Below are 23,536 nucleotides of genomic sequence, written 5' to 3'. Positions count from 1 at the left end.
TAAAAACAGAAAACTAGTCATATGTTTGATACTTTTTGAGTGCTTGGCAATGCTCTTGGGTCCCCTTCCTCCTTCGGAGCTTTGTACTATCACTTTGCTATCGCTCAATAAACCTTACCTTGCTGCTCAAAACAAAACGAAACAAAACAAAACAAAACAAAAACTTATTGAGTGCTCATTAACCACCAAATTCTTTTTCATTTTAATTTTTTCCAGTTTTATGAAGGTATAATTGACATACGTCACTATATAAGTTTAAGGTGCACAGCATAATGATGTGACTTACATATATTGTGAAATGATTACTGTTCTAAGTTTTGTTAGCATCCATCATCTCATATAGACACAATAAAAAGAAAAAGAAAAAAAATAAAATTTTTTTCTTGTGATGAGAACTCGTAGGATCTACTCTCTTAATACTTTCATCATGTTGGACATGACATCCCTAGTACTTATTTATCTTATCACTGGAAGTTTGTACTTTTGACCACCTTCCTCCACTTTTCCTTCCCTGCAACCTCCATCTCTGGTAACCAGATCTGATCTCTGTTTCTGTAAGTTTGGGGTCTTGTTTTTGTTTCTTATTGGCAGAGGGGTTTGTTTCGGTTTTTTTTTTTAATTCCACGTATAAGCGAGATTATACATTATTTGTCTTTCTCTGTCTTATTTCACTTAGTATCATACCCTCAAGTTCCATTTACGTTGCTGCTTATGTTACGTTTCCCCGTTTTTGATGACTAATAGTCCATTGTGTCTATCTACCACAACTTCTTTTTTTTTAAGATTTTTTATTTTTTTATGTGACAGAGAAACAGCCAGCGAGAGAGGGAACACAGCAGGGGAGGGGGAGAGGAAGAAGCAGGCTCCCCGCGGAGGAGCCCGATGTGGGACTCGATCCCGGAACACCAGGATCACGCCCTGAGCGGAAGGCATACCCTTAACGACTGCGCCACCCAGGCGGCCCTACCACAACTTCTTTATCTCTTCATTTATTGATGGATGCTTTCATTGTCCCCGTGTCTTGGCTGTTGTAAATAATGCTCTATAAACATGTGAGTGCAGATGTTTTTGACTTAGTGTTTTAGCTTCCTTTGGATGCATTCCCAGAGGTGGAATTTCTGGATCATATGGTAGTTCAATGTTTAATTTTTTGAGGAACCTCCATATTGTTTTCCATAGTTGCTGTACCAGTTCACAGTGCCACCAACAGTGCATGAGGGCTCCCTTTCCTCCACGTCTTCACCAGTATTGGTTATCTCTTGTCTTTTTGATGATGGCCAGTCTAACAGGAACCACTAAATTCTTTAGATTGATTACTCTCATTTACATTTCAAGTATTTCTGTAAGTCAGTGTTTTTAATCCCCTTCTATAGATGTGGTTTAGCGATGTTAAGTAACTCAACAAAGACCACGCAATGGTAAAGATGAAAACGTAGTTCAGCCTGAGTCCAGTGTCAAATTGTCTAACCACTGGGCTAAACTTCTGCCCCACTCACCAAAAGAAACACCTGTATTTCATGGAGCTCGCGGAGGAAACACCAAGGGCACTAATTCCAAAGTAGACGAATGTATGTGTTATCACTGAAGATATGTTTAATTAATATTGACTTTACCCCCTTCAGCTTCTGTTCCAACGACCAGAATTTTGGCTACCAAGAACTGAAAATAAGAAAAACATTGTTCCGTGATCTCGATCTTAGAAAAAAAAAAAAAGAGAGAGAGAGAAAGAAGAAAGAAAGAAAGAAAGAAAGAAAGAAAGAAAGAAAGAAAGAAAGAGAAAAGAAAAAACCTCTCAGCTGGAGACAATGTCCATGTTGGGAAATGTAATCTCTGTCCAAATGGATAAAGACATTAGAGTGAAAAATGAAATTGTTAAGCTGAAACGATGGGAACTGAAAAGGGTCACAGACGGATGGAAATGGAAATAAACTAGATCTATCCGCTGGCTGCTATTTTGTTCACTAGGGGCTGCTGGTGCAGATTTTGAAGTCAAAGGTGAACTATGAATTCCATACAGGCTACTCAGTCTCACATGTGGAAATAAAATTCCAAGAAGGAGGACATAAAAAAAAATTGCTTTGATAGATTCAAAGAGATATTAGCCAGTCACCCTAACTATAGAGAATAAAAGACTGCTTACGAATTGCATATCTGGCGCACTCGTTGGGATTCTTCTGGAGATCAGTAGGTCACACTGGTGGGAGGAAGAAACCAGAGAGGATCATCTTCCCGACGAGACCCTGTTGCTCTTTTGTTGTAAACAGTTTATTCCTTGACCTACAAAAGACCCACAAGTATCCTTAACTTTTAAAACATGAAGTTGGAATAAAAGAAAAAAAAAGAAATGTTTGCAAATTATTTTAAAATAATCGAATTCAAATTTTACAACTGCAAAGGGTTCTCTCCTAATTGTCCACTGAAGAGAGTGGGCATCAATTCACTCTCTTCTTAAGGAGATAGTCGCTGTCGGCTCCATTAAGTTATCATCCTACAGCAGGAAATTTATCATAATTTATTCTAGGATATTCTAAATTTACCCTGTTGATTACCACTGTGTAAACAATGTCTGCTGTGAGCTGGGGTTGGGTGATTGAGGGTTGCGACAGGCACTGGTTTGGAGTTGCCATTTGCTGAAGAGCTTCACGGTTGTTCTATCAGTACAAACTCCAGGGATGTCTAACAAGAGCTCCAGCGGTTATGGGGGGAAAAATGAGGCTCTTCCTCTATGTAATGGTAATGGGCCACTTACTGCAATATCTCTCTTTGGAGAGGCAAGTCCAAATGGCAGAAGGTTAAAGAACATTAGAAAGTGGTTTGAGCATGGACAACAACATGGTTTTTCTCATTAAAAAAGAAGAAGAAAAAAAAACTGCTGAAGGGCATTTGTAGAGGTCAGTGTTGAAAACTCTTTAGAAAACTGTCTTCAAGGACAATATACAAAATTTAAGTGATGGTGAGTTTTCTCATAGCTCTAGTAGAAGCTGTCCAAATTGGCAAGGAAGGACTTACGTTTTAATTTGTATGTTTCTATTCACCAAAAAAAAATATTAGGAATTTATTTGATGTGGATTGAAGACACTGAACATTTATTAAAATTAATGACATCTGGCTATTTCTTTCCTTCAGACATTGCTCATAACTTTTCTACCCCTTTTCTCCCCCATCTTTCTCTTGCTTCATTTCCAACCATATGTTTGTGGTAACTTAGTTATTCTCAGCTTCTCAGTCTGTGGCAGTAAGGACTTAATTTTCATCATTCGATCCTACCTTGAAGTTTGTCCTTTCCTATCTTTCTGAGTAGAAGAAGTGGGTGTAGAATCTTCTTTGACTATTTGCCAGGCAATTTTACCTTTAAATTTATTCTTTCCGATCAAAGTTTCTTCTCTGTTTTTGCTTCTTCAGAGTGGGAAAAGAAAATGTAAAATCTTACTGGAATTTTCTGGCCTCTGCCACATAAATTGCTTGCTTCTCTTTGTGCTCCACTCTTTCTCTTTCAAAGTCCCGCATTATGGGGAGTATAAATAAAAGGTCCACACAGAGGCTGAAAGGACAGTAGCAGAGGGCTACCAGTGCCCTCTTCAGCAAGGAAGACAAAATGACCAAGTCACTAGAGCCTCTATTGAATGCCAAATTGGGATGATCCCAATTTTACAAGGCCTGTGGTCTAGAATCATTCTACATCTTCTGACATGTTTCTATCTTTCCATGCTTCCCAAGTATCTTTACCAAAAAAAAAATCATATTTCTTTGAAACTTTAAAGAAATTCTGGATCGTCTTCTAGTCTCATTGAAACGTGTCCCTAAGTAAGTGTACCTTCTTCCTTTCTTCTGATTCTAACCCAGTGTGCCCTGTTACAAGATGATACATGAGTCCTACTTCAGAGGAAAGGGTAGAGATTTCAAGGCATAAAGTAAACTTGAAAAGCCTCATACTTGCTTTCTGCAAGATCGGCAAGCGTAGTGTTATTGTTGCAGCTATAAAATACTCAAGATGCAAATTTATTTCCTTAATTAGTATTTAAGAATACATTGAATCCTTACTGCATATTTTTCAGAAATTGAATTAATATTATATTTTATGGGATACGATGGTACTCAATTTACTTAATGAGTTGAAGTCAGGAAGGAACAAACAGAACATTGTTTTCTCTCCAAACTTCCCCCTTCCAACCCAATTCTGTTCTTAGCTATTGTATGAAATTTTTCCATCAACTTCAGTTATTAAAAGTCTAACCATTCTATGAGCAACTTGTTCTCTTTAAAAGGTCAACATCATGATTAGTAACTCAATACACTTGGTAGATAAATATGATCAACAGATATTGGTCTCTAATGTTTAATAATTGAAATTATCGAGACGTACCTATGACACTTCTACATACTTCTTATTAAATAAACACTTAGTGCAAGTATATAAGGACATAATACACAAATATTTCAAATCCTAATATTTGTAGCAAAATGGAAAACTATACTATTACTACTACTACCTTCCATTTTTAACCATCGCTTATATGGCAATTCTGGTACTGCTAAGTTCCCTACAAATCACCTTATTTAATCCTCATAGGGACCCTGCAAAGTCACTATTGTCACCATTTGAGAGACAAGGAAACTACTCTCCAGAGGAGGTAAGTAACCATACCCAAAACAACACAGAATAAGTAATTACCTTAAGCTCTTAATCAGGTTAGCAAATGGATCAAAATTAGCCAAAGACTATATTAGGATAGTGACTAATTATATATCTTATTTCCTGACCTTTTTTTCCTATATATTATAGTATATCTGTGGATACTGGCGAATATAGTCAGCAAATGGGCCACTCAGGACAATTTTTTAATTGTATAATCTCTGGAAGTATCCAGATACCACACACTTTGAGAGAAGTATGCAAACATAAAATTCATGAAACTTTAAACAAGTAAAATGAACACAAATATTAGAAGACTAATTATTCTGAAGAATTTTTTTAAACAGAAATAGATCTCAGTTGTGTAGATTTTTTATTTTTGGCCTGTAGGGACAGAGAGTTCTGTTTTAACGAGAGCGTTATTTGTTTTCACTGGTACAAATGTGTATTTGTTCAGTTTGCAGATGGCAACCTAAAAATGAGAGATGTAGTCTCAGATATAAGCTCTGACAGGTAAGAGTATAGCAAATTCACTCTGGACTCCAAAAAGGAGATAAACAGTTTGATATGTATAAGGACAGAGATAGACAATCATAATCAAAATATAAAAAATAAAAACAGCTAGAAGAGACATTCAGGGAACAGGTGGGGAAATTTGAATATAATCTTGGGGAAGAAGATGCTAGGAGTATACAGGATCTTTGTAACTGAGCTGACAGAATGCGCAGAGCATCCTGGGAGCCTTTCCTTTCACAGCTGAAGTTCCTTCCGATGCCTCAATGGTTAATGTCAAATGCCCTAATGGAGTCTCAAAGGATGCATTACTTTTTAAAAGATTTTTATTTAACAGAGAGAGAGAGAGCACAAGCAGGGTGGCCTGCAGGCAGAGGGAGAAGCAGGTTCCCCACTGAGCAAGCAGCCAGGTGCAGGACTCTATCCCAGGACCCTGGGATCATGACCTGAGCCAAAGGCAGACGTTTAACAGACTGAGCCACTGAGGCATCTCCAAGTGCATCTTTTCTTCAGAGGATGGGAAGCATCAAATCAGCCCCTGTTTGGTTCCACCAGCAGCACATTGCCTGTAAACACCATAGCGAGTATCTAGTTATGATTTTCTCCACTGAAGTACCCATGAAAGCTACCGCAAGCCAGCCGACCACGTTGTTAGTAAGTGCTGGTGCTGAAATGTGAATTCTGGTCAGCGGCCTGCAGGGATATAAATAACAAGTGGGAGGGCTCAGAAACAAAGCCCTGTGTTCACAGAGGCATTGCTTATGACCTACAGCTTTGGCATAACACATCATTGGAGCAGTGATGCTGAGGAGACCATTTCTTTTCTGGCTGAAGAAAATAAAATAAAAGACTCTCACACCACAGACAAAAAACAAATTCTAGATTATGAATACATACCGGTGAAAAAGCAAAGCTCAAAATTTTAAGATAATATAAGAATATTTTTATGACGCCTTTCAATAGGAAAGAATTTCTTAAACAAGGCAGAGAAAAAAAAAATGTTGGCAATTTTTTAAGCTTCTATGTTAATGTGTCTTGAAACCCATTGTCCAAAAGTCTTACCCTAAACAATTGTCTACAATTAAGATTTTTTAACTTTCCAGGGATGTTCCCAATAGTATAAATATCATTCCAGGGTAATTAATGCCTATTAAAATTTTGATGCTCTAGTTTCTGATACAGTTTAGCGTTTTCATAAAACCAAATATCTGTCCAGTGAATTTACATTAATGTCTTTCATAGAGTGTGCATTTACCGTGAAATACTGACGATACAAACAGAGGGGCAGGAAGGAAAGAAGGGAGATGGTTGGAATAAAAACCAGCAATTACTATTTTTGCCTTTCTTTCTTTTTTTTTTTTTTTCCATGTCTGTGTTGTCTCCTTGAGAAGCCCAGGATGAGATCACTCCTCACATACGTTCCTACTTACTGGTTGGCTTTTGGTGGGTTTATCTGTTTCTAAGTAATTAGCTGGAATGCTGTGGGAATATGAGGGATGTCAGACCTGTCAGTCAGGGGAGCCATGTGGGAGGTCTTAAAGGAACCACTACAATGTGGTGGAGCCTTTCCTTTCTTTTTATACTTAAGAAATTTTGACTGATTTTAAAAATCTGCCAAAGTGTGTTCCGACTGCACGGTTCTGGTCTGGTCTGGAACTGCTGTACAGGGAGAGGGATTTCTCCCTGCGAAAGATCTTGATGTTTGCAAGGTCTTATAATAAGGCACCAACATAGCTCAAACATGGCAGGTGACACACACACACACACACACTTAGAGGCATGCCTCTAGCTGTATTATTATTTTGTATCTTTATGTTTTAAAAGGTATTTGTAGTGTTTTTCCTAAGTTACATGAGTAGAAACTGCATGACTGTTGCCTGTCTGTGAATGCCTTTCCATGAATTACTTTCATCGACTGATCCAGAGAAGGTATTTCGGCCGTAGATTTTTATCGCATCGTCTTCCATCAGTCTTAGCAGTTCTATTTTCCACGTTCAGTGCCAGTATCTAACAAGGATGTCAAGGAGCAGAACACTCCTTCGACACTTGCAAAGTGTAGTTTCACTTGCCATCTGTTTTTTGGCCAGATAAGACAGGTAGTAAATGCATGCTTTGGATCTTTTTGGGGGAGGGCCTTAAAATAAAGGGAAAAAATGAAAAGAAAGGTGCTAATAAGATCAAACATTCTTTTTTGTCATTAACTCCAATTCAGTATATGAAAATTAGAGAAATAACGTTTGTTCTAAAGACCTGAGTTTTGAAGAATCACAGAGACAGAAACATGGTTTTGTGAAGAAGTGGTTTGGAGAAAGGAAAGAGAGTATTGGGAGAAGTTTGGCAAGTCGACTGAAGCAAGGAGGGAACAGCAAGAATCTAGTTAACAGTTCCAGCCAAGCAGAAGTGAACAAATGAAGACGAGAGCTAAGCTAGAGGGAAGGCATCAAAGGACAAGCCGTCCTAATTTAGCGTGCATGTGGCGCACAGCCCTGCTGGGACATCACAGCGTCTCTGGGTATACTGCAGACAGGTGGGTCCCCCTCAGTGGACGTCAGTGTCTTCTTTCTCTCTTGCCACCCCCAGGCCCAGGAGGAAGAGGCTGAAAAGGTTGAGAGACCAATCTTTCCAAAACAGAGAGGAGTGTAAACTCTAGTTGTAAGGGTGCCTAATGGAAAGATTCAAAACTAAAATTGCCTTAAAGATATAAAATGAAGGACGCCTGGGTGGCTCGTTTGGTTAAGTGTCTGCCTTCAGCCCAGGTCATGATCCTGGGATCCTGAGATTGAGTCTGGCCTCAGCTCTCTGTTCAGCAGGGAGCCTGCTTCTCCCTCTGCCTGCCACTCCCCCTGCTTGTGCTCTCTCTCTCTCTGACAAACAGATAAATAAAATCTTAAAACACATACACACAAAGATATAAAACGATTTAAATAATTTGCCTGTCAAAAGCATTTATTGCCTTAAACTTTTAGAAGAAAATGCATTTATTCATTGAACAAAATTTCTAATCAACAACGACAAAAAAATGCCTCATCCTCGATCAATGAGAGAAACACAATTTTGTGGGGAACACGTATCCTTGATATGTTACTACAACTACTGGTTATTGAAATTGTGCTCTGTCTGTGTATGTGTGTGCGTGTGTATAATTTTCAGCATTTATATGAATCAAAATTCAGCAAGTCAAACCATGTACAAAGAATGAAAGACAGAACAGTGGCTACAGAAAACAACAAATATTCTCAAACCTGGTAATGTCTTCTCTATACACTATAGCACAATTAGATAAATACCAAAAAAGACTTAACATTTTTAAGTTACAATGTGTCTTTAATCTCAAACACTATATGCTCCCTTCACTTCCTAAAATATGGTTATACTTTCTCACCTTTATAAATTTTTCTACAAAGAAATAAAAAATTATATAAAATAAGTTGAGCTTTGAGAAACAGAGTGTATATGAGAAGTCACAATACTATGCCAACCACTTAAGTAGCTAAATGTAATCACATACAGTAATTTTAAAGAGCAAATTAATGTTGACAGTCTCACGCATCATTTTGTCAAGAAGGTAAATCATACAAATTGCTCATATAAACAACATAATCAGTCTCAACATTATTAAAATTCTAGAGTTACGATATTTGGTATTTTATCAAAACCTGAGATACTGCCTTCTCACTACATTTTCAACAACCACTGTGTTAACAAAAATTAGGGGCGCCTGGGTGGCTCAGTCGTTAAGCGTCTGCCTTCGGCTCAGGGCGTGATCATGGAGTCCTGGGATCGAGCCCCACATCAGGCTTCTCTGCTGAGAGCCTGCTTCTTCCTCTCGCACTCACCCTGCCTGTGTTCCTTCTCTCACTGGCTGTCTCTCACTGTCAAATAAATAAATAAAATCTTTAAAAAAAATTAGTATTCACTGGGCACTGTTACCATCTTAAATAAATTTATTCATTATAAATTCAATATAAATATATTGTTAAACTAAAGGATATTGATGTCTATTATGGTAGGGGAAAATCCTCTTATAAAAAGCTACTGGTGGTGTATTCTGAATGTGTATGAAATAACGCCAGGTCAAGTAAAATGTGCTTGTATATGTCCTCATAAGAAATGTTATTTTCTTCAATCTTGCACAACCAAAAAGTGATATGTTCACTTTAAAACACAACCTATATATAACTTTTTAGAAACACTAAAATTTCTATTCATTGCACCAATATAACAGAATTTTTCAGTGAGTATGAGTATCAAAATATGGACAATAAATAATTTATTGACTGCCCAATAGTGGCCTCGATTGTTTTTTTTAATTCTGTTCAGTCTTTTGACCAAGATTCTACTGGATAGTAAAATAAGCATTAAGTAAAGCACATTTTTGAGGCATAAGATTTAGCAGAAGAAGTTCTTAATAAATACAAGATGTGTCAATATAAAATTTCAAACAGCCACTTAGTAACTCAGGCAAAAACATCCAATGGAAGCCTCTTTAAATGCTGATGGAAATCTAGAATTTGAGTGGATTTTTTTTTTTTTTTTGAGGAGGGGACCAGGATAGGGTGAGGAAAATAAACTTCAAAGTCCCCAATTTACATTTGGTGGCAAAATAATTTGTGCTTTAATAAAAATTTTCAAAGAAAGCAATTATTTGAACTCAAAGTATTATTTTCCTTCTTAAATTGTTTTCACTTAAAATGTTAAGATTTTCCTCTTCTAAGAAGTCAAATGAAGAGCAAGTACAGCTGTTTTTTCTTTGAACATGGGAACAGCTTTTACAGTAGTTATAAGTTTGATCATATCCAGAGACAGACTCTCCCAAGGGAAGATTTATCAACCAAGTCAGCATCCAGCACAAATATTCACAAACAGTTGTTGAAACAGTTGTTTATCAATAATATCAAATGACATTTGCTCTGTCCCTTGTAATGGGAGGAGGGGGAGCAGGAGATTTTCAGTCTCATTTCTTTCCTTACATACTTTGCATATTTGGCTCCTAGGCTCACTTATGCTAATCAAGAGAAAACAGGAAAGCTACAGAGAACATATTGATTACATTGGAAATGGCTGGTGGTTACTGGAGGAAAAAATAGAACAGGATGAGTCAGGGACGTGAAGAAACAGAGACAAAAACAGTATGGGTCGTGTTGGGGTGGAGGCTGGGAAAATTGCACTCAAAGAGAAGAGAGAATACAGAGGGAAATGATCTTGCATACAGGAAGTTGAGAGCAGGAAAGAAGAGTTTAAACCATGTCAGTAGGTATCGTACATGTAACCCATTGTGGCAAGTTCTTGAAACCCTTAGCTTTTCCCTTATTTTGTCTGCCAAAGCCATCTGCAGAGACTCTCCCCAGGCTGGATTTGTTTGATCACCTTTCACGAAGGGCTTTGGCCTCTTCCAACATGGCCCCGATCCATTCCCTTCCCCCATTTTATGCTCCCTGTTCTGCACGGAATTGTATCCTCCCAAAATTCATATGTACCTCAGAATGTGACTGTATTTGAAGATAGGATCTTTGAAGAGTTAATTAAGGTTATATGAAGTCATGTGAGTAGGCCCTAATTCAGTGTAACTGGTGTCCTTATAGGAAAAGGAAATTAATACACAAACTCGAAGGAAGACCATGTGAAGACACGGGAAAAAAGACGGCTATCCCCAAGCCAAGAAGAGAGGACTCAAACCCTGCCAAACCTGGATTTTGTTTTTCCAGCCTCCAGGACTCTGAGGAAATTCATTTCTGTTATTTAAGTCACCCATTCTGTGGTGGTGTTACGGCAGCCTAAACAAGCTGATCCACACTCACTCCATTAAAATCTATTCTCCCCTGCTCCAGTCTTTTCAGTTTGGCCCTCTTCTTTCTCGTCTGCACTGCCCAAAATATCCAAGGTTTTCCGGACCGATGCTCCATCAGTAGGTTCACACAGACTACCCAGGAATCTGAACTCACCTGAGCGCCAGTTACCAAGATAAGGCAGAAACTGATGTAGGACTGTGAATATGTCGGGAAGAGAAAGCCTGCTGTAAGGGCAGGAGGAAGAGTAGGCCATCAAGTTCACTTTGGAGAATCACCTCAGCCAGGAGGGTGGGATAGAAGGTACTCGAGAGATGGAAGACAGTTTCAGCTCTGAGGTGAGAAAAAGAGTAAGAAACAGTGTGATTAATTGAGCCATCCTTTGAGTCTGAGTGCTGAATTAAATGTCTGTATGCTTTAGGGCATTTAACCACCCTTAGTGACCCTAGGGGATGGCTATTAGTTCTGTCTTCTATTTACTGATGAGAAATGGATTCAGAGAGGTTAAGCATCTTACCCAAGGTCTTAACAGAAAAGGAGTGGGTAAGCCATGCAGCAGCCTTGATGTGCCTTCCTCCAGATTCTGGGCCCACCATCACTATACTCCATCGAAATGTTCCAAGGCCGATGAATTAAGGACAATGAAATTCCTGAAACTAATAAAGGTGCGGAGCCAAGGCCTGGTGCTGGTGTGGCTCTTCATCCAGGATAGAGAATGGAACTTCTGGAAGATGCAAAGGGAAAAGGAAGCATACAAAATGACACAGAAGACCAGATGAAATTGGTGGAGCAGACTTCCATGAAGCCACTCTTTTCTCCTATCGTTCTTCTATTCCCCACAGAATTGTAGGACTTCATTCTGATTCCAAATACATGAAAACATGCTTATTTGATTAGCCGCTAAATGACTCCCTGTCTTACAACCCTGGATGGTCATCCTCACCCAACTTTGTATTTAACATGTCCCAAGAATATTCACACTAAGCAGCCACCGGCTGACCACATGGTACCCTCATCCAGAAGATAACTTTCAACTTGCACAAATGGGTTTTTCACTTGCTGACTCAACCCCTGCTGACATCTCGACATGTCTGAGGCTTCTATCTTATGGCAATAGCACATTCCACCAGGCAAAATGTGTCTTCATAAAACACAACAATCATGGTGAATTAATCTCCAGAATTTGCTTAATAGTTATTAGGGCCATGAGATTTTCTATTCCAAGAAGCAATTCAGCCAAATTAACTGCTTGCCTAGAATTTCAGGAAAATTCAAACAAAAGGAAGTTCAGATGAGAAAATACCCAGAAGAGATCACAACTACACAACATTGCCCAATTTTGAGTATTTGAACCCTAATTATTCAATAATTTCTTTTGTGTGCCCCGCTTCCTGCAAACCAGTGTTGCTTAAATACATTTTCTGTGTGTATGAATAGGATTTTGCAAGATGTTTATGAATTCAAAGACTTCACTGAAGACTAAAAGCCCCTGTCCTAGACACTCCTCTTGTGGAGTCCATAAATCAAATGGCTGCAGCTTTCCTACATCTTCCAGATGCAGCTACAAATATTTTTAGTTGGCACAATAGCAAAAATGAAATACTCACATTCAGGTTTTAAATGCCATCCCTAAAGCTCTTGCACACGGGAGTTTGAAGTATGTTTAAAAACTAGAATTTTAACTTCTCCCATTCTAATTTCCCTCTTCTATAACATCATTTGAAGCATAATGGTTTTAGGTCAAACAAACAAAGAAAAAGTAGCTTCATTACAAGTTTTTGCGCACTTAGGATTAAGTTACAAAATGTGTTTTTCATCATCACTTAATTATATATATAGGTGAGATATGTAAGTGATTTCAATCATATTACTTTATTGATTATTTCAAATTTTAAAAGAATATTATTTTGGACACTTGTCAGCCAGGCTATTAGTATACTATTCTCTGCAAAGTATCACTGAAATTACGTTTTTCTATTCTGATGATTAAACTTTGATGCCTAAAGAAATGTATATTTGTCGTACTGATTAGAGTTATGAATTTCAGGACCTTAACACCCAGTTTTAACATTATGGAAAATATATCTCCCATATGCTAAATTGCTACCATTATCAATATAATATGACATACATATTACATGCAAGTATTAGTGTACTTTTGCATATAAGTATATATACACACATATATACACACTAATACTTATACACATAAGTCTAATATTTATTACACATGTAATATGACTCCTTTAGCTCTTGAATAGCTTATTTCTGTTTTTGTCATTCTTAGTGACAGGTTTTACATCCAAAAAGATTTTATGCCTTGATGGAATGATGTCTAGCCATTAGTCATGATGACTCTAGCAATTCATAGATTAGCCATAGTAATTAGAAACATGCATCTTTATGGAAAAAAGTAAATATGACTAATTTTATTTCAACTTTTTACTTATGATATTACCCATTTAAACCATTTTGTGTAAGATCATTCTAGTACCTCTATTGAAAAGAGGTACCATTTCATCACTATTCTATAAAAAAACTTTTCAGTGTTTAGAGGAATTTCCAAAGTGATGATGATGATGATGATGATGATGATGATGATGATGATAAATCAATAAATTCAAAGTTGGGGCACCTGGGCAGCTCAGTTGGTTTAGCCTCTGATTTCAGCTCAGGTCATGATCCCAGGGTCCTGGGATGAGCCCAGCGGGGGGCAGGCTCTGTGCTTAGCAGGGAGTCTGCTTCTCCCCTTCTCTCTCCCTCTGGCCCTCTCCCCGCTTGTGCTCTCCCTCTCTCAAATAAATAAAATCTTTTAAAAAAATGTTTAAGAATAAAAATAAATTCAACAAAAAAGGCATATTTCCAGCTGGACAACTTCTATGGAACAAAACTGGCTTTGTACATCAAGCTAAAATGAAATATATATATATTTTAAAATATTTTGGTCAATTAGCTTCAGCGGTTTTCTATTTTTCTTTTATTTTCCGTGCGTGAGCTAACACCATAGTTCTCTTTCATCATCTTTTCAAAAGATAAAAGATGACCCAATGCATAAATTTAAAGTATAGATACGGGGCTGATATACAAGTTCAGCTACAACATGAAAAGTGCAGTAATCAAAGCCCCCATCGGACCACCAGGCAGGTCCCCCTTGATATGAGCACGTGCTGAGATGCAGCTCGGACTCCCCCAGTTCCCAGTAAGGTAACCAGTCCCGGTCCACTGGCCCTCCATCTACAGAAAAATCCCCAGAGCCCACTTGCTACTCCGGCCGTCCCCTCCCTCATTCTTCTCCCCCTCCTTCTGGGCCCTAATCTAGAGAGGCCAGATGCTTTCCTAGATCACTCCGGAGCTGTGGGAAACTGAGCAGGAACTCTGCCCTCTTATGTGTAAGTCACGAAGTCACAGAAATGGGGCAGGGCCTTTTCAGCGCTCTGTCCCTCTCTTTACCTGAAGAGTGAGACACAAGGCCTTTCTGCTCTCGAGCTTAAGTCTCAAAGGGAGTTCTCTCCTGGTCAGCCCTGGACTCATTGCCACGGGCCACGAGTGGGGAGAAGGTGCAGGGCTGCCCTGCATGTAATTTGCCAAGCTCCTCTCCGCGCTCCTCCCTCCCTCCCAGCCCCAGCGGAAGAGGCAGAGAAACCTGTTCAGATTGAACTTCCTCAAAGCTTCTAGTTTTAATTTCCAAATTTAAATTTCCAGGTGTTCAAAAAGAGATGTATCCTGGTTTCAAGAATCTCTTTCAAAACTCACAAAGGCAGTGAATGTGGGGCTCTACTTACTTGGGGGAAGGGAGGAGCCAAGGCATATAAATTTAGTAATGTAAAGGAAACAAAATCTCTCTAACAGCTCAGAATGATTGTCCTGCTACAGCGGTTTTCTGAGATTCATAAATATAAAAAAAGTTTATTCAATCTTGAATCAAGTTTAACTTAAATATATTTAAAGCATTAAAAGATGTGAAATTTTTCCTTTGTAAGTGGCTTTTTGATTTTGCTTACTTTCCTCATTGTGACTTATGACCATTAATGCAGCTATGCTTTTATATCTTTGTACAAGACAATCTGTGTCTTGTTAGGTATTTACTCAAGAAATAAATAAAAGAAAGAAATAAAAGAATTTCAGAATGTCCAAAATAATTAAAAATATTAGGATAAATTTTATTATTACAGAAAGGCTAAAACTCCTAAAAGAACCTATATTTACATTATATAACATATAGTCATTTCAAAACAGGAAATGCAGATATATTTTATTATATAGAATGTCTTTTGGTTTCCCCCATTTTATTATAATTACCAGTGTTGGGTCTACAAATACCACGTTGATCCATTAAGTTGCTTTAAAAGTTAATTAATTTGGGGAGCCTGGGTGGCTCAGTCGTTAAGCGTCTGCCTTCGGCTCGGGGCGTGATCGTGGAGTCCTGGGATCGAGCCCCACATCAGGCTCCTCTGCTGGGAGCCTGCTTCTTCCTCTCCCACTCCCCCTGCTTGTGTTCCCTCTCTCGCAGCTGTCTCTCTCTGTCAAATAAATAAATAAAATCTTAAAAAAAAAGTTAATTAATTAAAAAAATCCAGCCAAACCAATTGTAAGTCAAAAGCATCTCTCATCTCCATTGACTTTAGTTCACTGACACCTCAAATATATAAAAGTATCTAAGTATTTTTGCTTTGATTCAGAATCCTGTATCTTTTTTTTCAACGACGCATGTTGGCTTGATAACAGTAGTAGAATAAGATTTTAGAAATGTGTTATATAATATGCCAGGTCCTAAGTCTTACTTGGCAATCTCATCTTTACATGTTACTTCTCAGGTTTTTCATTAGTCACACTGCTTCACATTTTAAAAATGGGATGTGGGGATGCCTGGGTGGCTCACTCAGTTAAGATTAAGCATCTGCCTTCGGCTCAGGTCATGATCCCAGGGTCCTAGTATCAAGACCCGCACCACACCGGGCTCCTTGCTCAGTGGGGAGCCTGCTTCTCCCTCTCTCTGCTTGCTGCTACCCCTGCTTGTGTTCGCACTCTCGCTCTCTCTCTCTCTCTCTGACAAATAAATAAAATTAAAAAAAATAAAAATGGGATGGGTATGCAAAGACAGCAAAAGGGAAAAAAGCAAGAAAAAAAAGAAAGGAAAGGAATTAGAAAGAAGAAAAAGTATTTTTATTTGGTCCCTGATACGTTGAATGATAAAAGTTAACCATTTCTATATCTTTCGGTTCATCCTCCTTTTCTGCACCTACCCAGAGGCTTGCTTCTTCATCTTTGAAAGAAGGGGTGACAGAGAGGATCTAGGATTCCAGAAAAAGGTAATCCAATCTACTGACAAACCACAGGTCAAAGAAAACAGTCAATATCATAATAAAAAATCAAAACATTTACCAAAAATGTAATTGTTTACTTGTAAGATATGTTAAATGTCTCAGTGCTAAGAAATATCCCAGAGCAGATATAACTTATTATCCAACAAAGAAACATCCATAGAAAGTCTGGCTTAATTCTCATTTAAACTTGCTAAATATAGGGGCACCTGGGTGGCACAGCGGTTAAGCGTCTGCCTTCAGCTCAGGGCGTGATCCCGGCGTTATGGGATCGCCCCACATCAGGCTCCTCCGCTGTGAGCCTGCTTCTTCCTCTCCCACTCCCCCTGCTTGTTGTTCCCTCTCTCACTGGCTGTCTCTATCTCTGTCAAATAAATAAATAAAATCTTTAAAAAAAAAAAAAAACTTGCTAAATATAAAGATTGATCCTATACCTAAATGCTTCCCCAAATGTTCTTAAATTCACAAAATCATTTAGTTGTTATTTGTTATGGACTATTGATACTGTCATAACTTTCTGACAGTAATAGCAGAGACATGGTTGGTCTTTTTGTTAGTTCTTGAAAGACGTTAGCGGTGATCTTTCTACTCTATCTAGGCAACAAATACGTGTTGGTCACCTACTAAAGTGACAAATTCTGTAGGAGGATATCAAAATATACAGCCATCAGAAAACAGGTAAAGAAAATAAGCTGTACGTGATCATTACAAAGGAGAAACTGAATAAAGGTCAGTAAAGACAAAATTTTACATGAGCTCAAAAGAAGGACACATAAATTTTGCCTACAGGGCATCGAGATGATTTTTAAATGCAGGTGGCAGTTCATGGGCTCTCGTGATGGCCAGCATGTGAGTCAGTGGAGCAAAGCAGGCCATTTCCAGCACAGAGAACTGCAGAGTAGGGAGAGTGAATGTGAAACTATTCCTCTAGAAAACACAAAATGTCCTAAATCACAAAATCCTAAAATGCTGACAAATCCTGCAAAGACCGTGGCAAGGGAGGTCCTTCTTAAAACACAAATTAAGTATGTAAATACCCAGCCTCAATCAGTCAAAATAAAAGCTAGTAAAATATAAACTTTTTCTAAGTTTCTGAGAAATAATTCATGTTCATCTTAATATGAACACAATAAAATGGACTAAGGTCAGTAGACCCAGTTCTGATTTGAATTCTGCCATCCATTTGCTGAGTGACTCAAGGAAAGTTACTTGACTCTCTGGGTCTCACCCGGACAGGGAAGATCACGAAACCTGCCCCCACAGCTTCGTCTCCCAACAAAATGAACCTGTGTCCTCCTCCATCAAACATGTGAAGGCCCATCGTGACCACCTCCCAGGGTTCTGGATTGGCATTTTAGCTAAAGTTTTGTTGCCCTCTATAAAAAGGGGCCACCAGACCCCCAAACCACAGCAGGAGAACTGTGTGTGTTTCCTACTTCTTTGCAGCCCTGAGAAAACAAAGGATTCATTTCATTTCAGCCATCAATGAATTATGAATTAGTGTGCAGGATTGATGTGTGTTATGCAACATGAGGGGCACATCTGGAACACTTCCTTACTCTGCATCACATTTCAAAAAGTATTTTTTAAATCATCATGTAATATAGTAGGCATGAAATTATTTGAATAATGCAAAGCACTATCTAGCTAGATGTTATTACTAACTTATAGAATCCTTCAAAGAAGAAAAACCTCTCTCTTTAAAGACTAAAAAATGCAAGTATAAAAATGCTGCATCATTGGCTCAATAATAAAAATAGAATCATCTGATAATGAGAAATTAATGTGCACAGGATGGCCACATACTACTCTTAATTAAACGAATGGCACGATTGTTTCTCATTGAATATTTACTCTTTGTGTCATTGTGGATATTAACAAAGAAAGTTTTCTAAACCCTTTTTTCTCCTTTGCTTATTTAATCTCCATGCTTTCATTAGTTGAATTTTTGAAGGAAAAAAACAATAGCCCCACCTCGTTTGGACACATAGATCCGAGGTTTCACTACCAGATCCTGTGGTAACAGGGATGTGAATTTCCCTCCCCCAAACACCCATCTCTCCTAACTTCTCCAAACACCACCATTGCCGGCCAGCTCTTCATCAGCTGGACGCTGTGACAGAAGACAATGTGCAGCATCCTCCGTTCTCCCACATCTGCTTGGTCTCTCACATATTTAACTAAGCTTTCATCTCTGACGTGCAAAGATAATTATTTCCAGAAGTCACCGAAAAGAGCAGGACCACTGGAGGACACGGGTGCTGGGGATTTCCTTGACTTTCAACAGTAAGAAAAGGTGAAAATCTCTACCAAGAAGGATTTGTGAGAGTCTCCAGGAAGGATGGGTTTCACAGTTCGGTTTTTGTGTTAGAGAAGGGGAAATCTACTGCACGTCAGAGAATGCACGAGGGCTGGAGCCATACTGTGCTCCAGTCATTGCAGGGGTGCAGGGAGCCCTGTGGATGCCCAGAGGGTAGTACAGCCTCAGGACTGAAAAGATGGGAGCGGTGAGGTTCTGGTTTGGGCAGAGAGCTGCCCACAAGTCCCACAGGAATGAGAAAAGGTGACTTTAACAAAGAAATGTTAAACATTCCCATAAGCAATGTTAAGATCTAATTATTCTGCTAAAACATATCACATGATTATTGGATATCTTTATTATTTAAGCAAATAACCATAGTTCTTGATGGGCTTAGGATTTTGCAGGTGCTGTTAATTTTGTTCCTGTCGCAACCTAACATTCAGAAATTGCCTATTTTCTTCTTTTTACCCATTCTAGGTGACCTAGTGATGAAAAGATGAAAAAAAAAAAAACTGTGAGTTCTTCATTTGTTTGCAACAAATAATGAGAATTATATCCAACTCAATCAAGACGGGGGAAAAATTCATAAATAACAGGGACATACTTGATGTTATCTTTTTAAAAATCATAAATTATAAAAGTTAAAACATTGATTTTGGGGTTTTTTTTTCAAGTTTTTATTTAAATTCTAGTTAGTTAACCTATAGGGTAATATTGGTCTCAGGACTGGAATTTAGAGATTCATCACCTACATATAACACCCAGTGCTCATCACAAGTGCCCTCCTTAATCCCCATCACCCATTTAACCCATCCCCTCCCCTCCCCTCCAGCAACCCTCAGTTTGTTCTCTACCGTTAAGAGTTTCTCATGGTTTGCCTCTTTCCCTCCCCTTCCCCTAGGTTAATCTGTTTTGTTTCTTAAATTTCACATAGGAGTGAAATCATACGATATTTGTCTTTATCTGACTGACTTCTTTCCCTTAGCGTAATACATTATAGTTCCATCCACGTCATTGCAAATGGCAAAATGTCATTTATTTTGATGGCTGAGTAATATTCCATTGGATATATATTCCACCTCTTGTTTATCCAATTCATCAGTTGATGGACATTTGGGCTCTTTCCACAATTTGTCTATCATTGCTGTATAAATAATGCCATATAAAATAATGCTGCGATAAACATCAGGGTGCGGGTGCCCCTTCAAATCAGTATTTTTGTATCCTTTGTGTAAATAACTAGTAGTGTAATTGCTGGGTCATAGGGTAGCTCTATTTTTAACTTTTTGAGGAACCTCAAAACTCTTTTCCAGAGTGGCTGCACCAGCTTGCATTCCCACCAACAGTGTAAGAGAAAGGGGACTTTTCTCCACATCCTCGCCAACACTTGTTGTTTCTTGTGCTGCCAATTTTAGCCACTCTGCCGGGTGCGAGGTGGTATCTCATTAGGGTTTTGATTAGTATTTCCGTGACGCTGAGTGATGCTGAGCATCTTTTCATGTGTCTGTTGGCCATCTGGACGTCTTCTTTGGAGAAATGTCTATTCATGTCTTCTGTCTTTTTCTTAACTGGGTTATTTGTTTTTTGGGGTGTTGAGTTTGATAATAGAACAATTGATTTTGAAGATGATGTACTTACATCAATATTTCACCATTTTCATCATGCTAATCATTGCTCTGTGAAGATTACCATTACAATAATTTATTTAATGCATATTATATGCTGAACATTGTGCTAAGAGCTTTACTTGCGTTATCTTTTATCTTTTTAAACTTTTAGTTATGGAAGTTTTCAATATATATAAAAATAAAACAGTACAATGAACCCCATGCACCTCACAACTGTCCTCTACAATTATAAACTCGTGGCCAATCTGCTTATTTCCACACCCAACACCGTCTGAGTCCTCATAGCTGTACTATTTTGAATACATCCTAAACTTTATATGATTTCATCCATAAATATTTCACTATACATTGTCTAAAAGATAAGGATTTTTTAAAGCAGCATTTTTTAAATAATATTCAAGACAACCTTTTGAAGTTCATCCCATCAATACCCCATTTCCCAGATGAGAACACCATGAGTTTTGAGAAGTAGAGCATCTTGTCCCAAGCGCCCTGATAGTGCGTGGCCTCCTACAGATTCAAATATAGCTCAGTCTGAACCCAAAGTGGGAGCTCCCATTGGCTCTCTCATGTAAGGTAATTTCATGCTCTAGAATTGTGTTTTAATGTCTCAATACTGACTGGTACTTTACAGTGACTACAACAACGACACAGAAGTGTTCTTCAACACTTCGAGAATGGAGAATTTTACTCAGGGCACTAGATAACATGAATTTCAAAAAACTGAAGTGGTCACAGAAGTCACTTTATGGCTCTTTCTCTATTATCTTAAGTTCACCAAAACTCATGACTTAGAGATACAGACTCCTGAGAGTCCGGCTATAACATGAGAACAGCATCTGGTCATTGGTGCTTTGAGGTGCTAAAGGCAGAGAGAGCTACAGCCAGCCCTGACACACAGCCAGGCAAGCCAGGGAGAAGGCTGACCATGACATGGGTAAGTCCTGAGAGGTAATAGTTGCTACAACTTAACATTTCTCCACAGCACCATGCACTGTCTAGTGAGGGGCAGACAACACGTAGGTGCCTCCAGCTGGTGACACTTTCAGTGGTTGTTTTTAATGTTGCCATTCCACACGGTTCCTTATTTCAATATAATATGCCTTTTAAAATAATTTTTTTCATTGCCTAAATACTTTTCTCTAAGGTGAGTTGCTTTGTCACCATACTACTTGTCAAGCCGGCACAGAAGAACTTTCAGGTTCAGCAACAATGAATAATAACAACTATTACATAACATGGGATTTCTCAGTTGAAATAGAGTTCTATAATCACAGCAATTTCCATGCAAATTATCCTAGACACTATTCTGGCCTAGACAAAGCTGACCTGCAGTTTACAGTTGCCAGATCACACAGACGTAGGCGTCCTAGAGGCAGGCCCTTGGAAGAGTCAAGGATTCAGCAAAAAGAGTAGTTTGCCTGGGGATGTGATGATGTCTGAGGAGGCTGACCTGAAAGGGAAAAAAAAAAAAGTGAAAAATCTTTGCTTGGGATTTCTAACAGTAAATTGACATCCTTTCTACATTACACAGAATTTCTTCCCTCTCAGCACTTTTGGACCTTACACAAACAAGTCAAAAATACATGGTGACTTTCCATTTTCCATTTGGTTCATTAGCTTACTTTTTTAAGGATTTGATTCCATAAACGAGCAGTATATGTGTACACAGTAGATACAAATATGGGTAAGTCAGTCTTGCCGTTACAATCTGGTAGAGAGAAGTATGCTGATAACTGTGACACATTGTGGTATTAAGATGTTTCTCCTATGAGAGGGAAGAAAATGTAAGTAAAGTTCTACTGGGTTGGAGATGAGAGCCCAAAGGCAGGATTGGAATTATTCAACTGGAAGGGAATAAAAAATCATGGTGTCTGGGCATTAGACCTTAGGATTCCTCCTATCTGCTTGTTTCATTCCTACTATTGCTAAGTCTCAAACAAAGTGTCACCTTTTCCAGGAATCTTTCCATGACTCCCTCCCCAAAACTGAATTCTTAGTATTCCCATATTTCTATTAATGCCTTTCTTGGTGATTCTAAAATGATGCTTCTAAATCACAGTATCTCACTATTACAGGGGTTCTTTGAACTTAAGGCCATTGATTTATTCATCTTTGTATCACTTTTACAATCCTGGCATGCAGTAGGTGCTCAAAGCTTGGTTAAATCAATGAATAATGCTAAGTAAGATGTACTACACGTCAAAGGAGAGGTAATATTAGAGGTATAGATTGGGAAATCACCAGCATAAGCATACTGGTTGTAGAATTTAAAGCGGATGAGCTCCCCAAGGGATGTGGTACAGAGGGAAAAGAGATGAGCTTTTGGTGGACAATCTTCCCAAAGCGGCCTATTTTTATTAATACTACCCACTTCCTGCTTTCAGTCTTCTGTACCCCCACTTGGATTTTCTTTCTTTCTTTGATTTTTAAGACATTACATAATTTTTTAACTTATGTATTATATTTATTGTTGCCTAACTCCCCTTGTTAGAATGCAAATTCATGAAAGTTGGGAACTTTGGCCCTAAACACTTAGAACACAGTAAGCACTCAATAAATATTTGTTGAATTAATGAATACCTATGTATATTTAGGACTGTAAATAGTGAAGAAGAGAAATGCCAGAAAGAGTAATCATAACATGGGAAGATAAACACAAGATCACTCTATATGGTAGAAAGAACAAAAGAAGAAAATAAATAAGTAATGAGTAGGTAGGAATTGACATAGCCGTTAAGAGTTTTAGGAAGGACTTCTCAAACTCAATACGCGAGAAACAAATAAATAAATCATAAAATGGGCAGAAGATATGAACAGACAAAGTCAAGCAGAGAAAGACAATTATATGATTTCTCTCATCTATGGAACATAAGAACTAGGAAGATCGGTAGGGGAAGAAAGGGATAAAGAAAGGGGGGTAATCAGAAGGGGGAGTGAAGCATGGGAGACTATGGACTCTGAGAAACAAACTGAGGGCTTCAAAGGGGAGGGAGGTGGGGAAATGGGATAGACCGGTGATGGGTAGTAAGGAGGGCACGTATTGCATGGTGCACTGGGTGTTACACGCAACTAATGAATCATCGAGACTTGCATCAGAAACCAGGGATGTACTGTATGGTGACTAACATAATGTAATAAAAAAACAAAAAAACAAAAAAAAAGAGTTTTAGGAAGGAGTCTGTGAAGAGATTTTTGGATTGAGTAAATCCAGATCGTTGATAATGACAGAACAATTGCAGTGGTGATGAGTGAAGAAATCAGATAGCAAAAGGTTGCAAATGCAGCCAACGTTGAGAGAGGGAAGGGCATCTAGCATAGGCCACCCTCTTAAGCAATTCAGTGGTGAATAG

At 38.4% G+C, this 23,536-nt stretch overlaps 1 long non-coding RNA gene across 1 annotated transcript; it reads right to left on the bottom strand.

Annotated features, from left to right (window-relative positions):
* Nucleotides 1-914: 914 nt before the first annotated feature.
* Nucleotides 915-13,161, bottom strand: LOC117802402. Its single transcript, XR_004625778.1, has 3 exons — nucleotides 11,450-13,161; nucleotides 11,089-11,265; nucleotides 915-2,277 (listed from the first exon to the last, which is right to left on the bottom strand). It is a non-coding gene; the product is annotated as an uncharacterized LOC117802402 (long non-coding RNA).
* Nucleotides 13,162-23,536: the final 10,375 nt, after the last annotated feature.

Source organism: Ailuropoda melanoleuca, chromosome 5 (assembly GCF_002007445.2).
Source record: "Ailuropoda melanoleuca isolate Jingjing chromosome 5, ASM200744v2, whole genome shotgun sequence".
NCBI lineage: Eukaryota > Metazoa > Chordata > Mammalia > Carnivora > Ursidae > Ailuropoda > Ailuropoda melanoleuca.
This window is presented reverse-complemented; position numbering and strand designations above follow the sequence as displayed.